At 37.0% G+C, this 3,058-nt stretch overlaps 1 non-coding gene across 1 annotated transcript; it reads left to right on the top strand.

Moving 5' to 3' along the window:
• The first annotated feature begins 401 nt into the window (after nucleotides 1-401).
• On the top strand, nucleotides 402-506 carry LOC116140782. Its single transcript, XR_004129703.1, has one exon. It is a non-coding gene; the product is annotated as a small nucleolar RNA R71 (small nucleolar RNA).
• Nucleotides 507-3,058: the final 2,552 nt, after the last annotated feature.

The raw sequence follows: 3,058 nt of genomic DNA, 5'->3' as shown, positions 1-3,058 counted from the left end.
TTCAGTTGTCTTTGATTTCTACCAAGTAATTCACGTGCCCATTGATGAAGATGACGAAGCAAAGGTGTTCCAACTTGACTCTCGCTGCTCACAGGTTCCTTGCACAAAATCACATGTTAGGAGGTGCTTGTATAGAGTTTACTGCATAGTTCCCAACTATTTTTGAAGTGCAGTGAGTTGGGCTGAGATGGCTGTGAAGGCATCAACTTCATGAAGACCCAAAGATTTTCTTGTTGTTGCTCTCTCATTTGGTATTTGATAGTTGTTGTTGCCAAAACCTCAAGCAGTTCATAGGCCTCTTCTGGTGTCTTATTCTGCAAGGCCCTCTTGAAGCTGCATCACCATGGTTTGCAATTACCCATCAATCATTGTAAAAAGTTTGGACTTGAAGCTAAACTGGCAACCTATGGTGTGGACATTTCCTCATCAACTCCTTGTATCTCTCCCAAGCCTCATACAAGACTCGGAATATCTTGTAGAAATGATGTGATATCATTTCTCAATTTCGCTGATTAGTTGGAGGAAAGAACTTGATAAGGAATTTATGTGCTAGATCATTCCAAGTTGTTATAGTCCCCGATGGTAATGCCATTAACCGCCCCTTGGCTTTATCTCCCAAGAGAATGGGAATAACCGTAGCCTAATAGCATTATCCGACACTCCATTCATCTTGAAGGTATCAGAAATTTCTAGGAAATTGCAATGTGCTGATTCGGATCTCCTTCAAATCACCGTTAAATCTAACCGACTGCTGGATCATCTGGATGATTGCGGCTTGATCTCAAAGTTGTTTGCTTGCCACGTAGGTCTAGTAATACTTGACCCACTTCCATTCACTGTGGGAACTGAAAATTCCCTCAGTGTCCTGTTTTCTGGTTCAGCCATTTCAACAACTATTTCTTCTGCTTCAACAACTAAATCCTCTCTTTCTCTTCTCTCTCTGTTACATCGTCGAACGGTTCTCTCAATCTCAGGATCAACAGGAACCACTGATGACGTCTCATTCCTCGTATAAACTACAAAGACAGAATTGAAAGAACGTGAGATCACAAACCAACTGAAAAAAAAATAAAAACAAAATTAAAAACTCCAATCTAGCTAACTATAGATAGACTTAATGTTAACTTAAAACAAACCCCGACAACGGCGCCAAAAACTTGATGCGTGTTTCCTACAACATGCAATATGTAGCAAGTATACTAATCGCACAAGTAATAAATGATGAGTGAGTGATTGTCCCACGAGGATTTTAGCTAATCACTAAGTTTTCTACCGTTTTCAAGTTGGAGCAACCGAAATCTTTTGGATAATTGGGAGCAATTTAACCTATTACTAAGACAAATTCACTAAACTGCAAATTAATTAAGAATGCAAGATGTAAAACACGGATAAAAATCAATTCAATTAAAACGGGTAGGGTTTTGACTCATTTGGATTTTATGGGTTGAACCTAAAATTTACTAAATTCATATTCATACGCATGGTTGTAAATCGAACTCACTAAGGTGTTAAACATACCCTCTTGGGCTATGTTTTCCTATTCTTCCTTATTAACCTTCCGCACCAACAATTTGAAGGTTAACAATTCTGAATCATTAAGCAAGAGAATCCTACAATGATTTCATTGATTCTTGCATCTATCTCTAGCATCCAATACTACAAAGGTGATTACCCAAGAAACCTAACATGATTCATTTCTCAATCTCATCATGTTCTTCATATGAAAGCATTAAAACTCAAAGTAAACACACAACCAAAGCATACTCATATGAAAATAAAACAATTAAACACTTAACCCATTAGAATCCAAATTACAATCAAAACCCTAACCCAAAATGGGTTAGTTCATAGCTAGATCAACAATACAAAAACGAAAAACGAGAATATCAAAGTTTAGCATAATGAAAAATGAGATAAAAGATAAGAGATCTCCCCAAAAGATGAATCCCTCGGTTAGAATCGAATCTTCACCCTTGTTACAACTCAAAATCACTCAAACCTCAGCCAAAAAAATGTAAAAGCTATTTAACCTAAAAACCAAGACTCTGGACAAAAGGCTAAGTGTTTCTTTTATACCTTGCCCCAATTACCTAGCAAAAACACGCACAAAGTAAAACTGTGCGTTTAACAAAACTGAAAATAATGACCGTCGCCGTGGCGAAGAATTCTTCTTCGCCGCAGCGAAGAGAGAAGCAGACATGCTCTTCTCTGGCCTACTTCGCTGCGGCGACGTACAAATCTTCACCGCGGCGAAGCTTCTTGAAAAGTTTTGAAATTACAGAACTGCCACTCTGCTTGCTTCTTCGCTTGATTCTCCGATTCTCGGTGCTCTCTCTTTGGAACAAACCTCATCGTGCTTTATCCTGCTTCAGAACTCTCCTATCTTCTGAGATCAGCTAACATCTAAGTCAAAAACTTCCAATTTTGTCCTTATTTGCTCAAAATGTCCATTTTAACCTGAAACACAAAATGTCAAGAATTAAGCAACAATTCAGGTAAAAATGCACTAGAAAGTACCTGAAATCCGATTAAAAAGTCTAATGAAAACTGTATAATCCACGGATTATCATCTACCTGTAAAGCAATCAACAATAAAAGGGTGAGCTCTAATCGCTTAGTAAGGAATGATCCATTTCATTCTAAATGTGCTATTTGACCTTTATTTAAACGTATTTGTTAACACATCACTTATCTTTTACATCTAGGGATACTTCCCCTTTTATTTTATTTTTTTTTCCTTTCTATTTCTTATGTCTTTCATCATTTTATCCCATGGCTAGATAAACATCAATGCATACACATACAATTAAGTATGTAAAGATGTAAAGATAGTACACGCATATTACATGTCATGATATAACATCTAAATGTCATCTAACATGAGTATAAATCATCTCATGATGTAAATAACATCATAACTCATTTAGTGCAACTAAATGCATATGAAGCATTTAACGTGTAGCCAATCAGACTTTTCTTAGCGTCTTAAGCTCTTCATATCATCTAGCCTCAAATTCATCTAGAGCTCATATCATCGAGAGGCGTGCTTACGCGTTAT

The sequence above is a fragment of the Pistacia vera genome, unplaced genomic scaffold (genome assembly GCF_008641045.1).
Source record: "Pistacia vera cultivar Batoury unplaced genomic scaffold, PisVer_v2 Contig378, whole genome shotgun sequence".
Taxonomy (NCBI): domain Eukaryota; kingdom Viridiplantae; phylum Streptophyta; class Magnoliopsida; order Sapindales; family Anacardiaceae; genus Pistacia; species Pistacia vera.
Note: the sequence above shows the minus strand (reverse complement) of the source record. Positions and strands in the feature narration are given on the sequence as shown.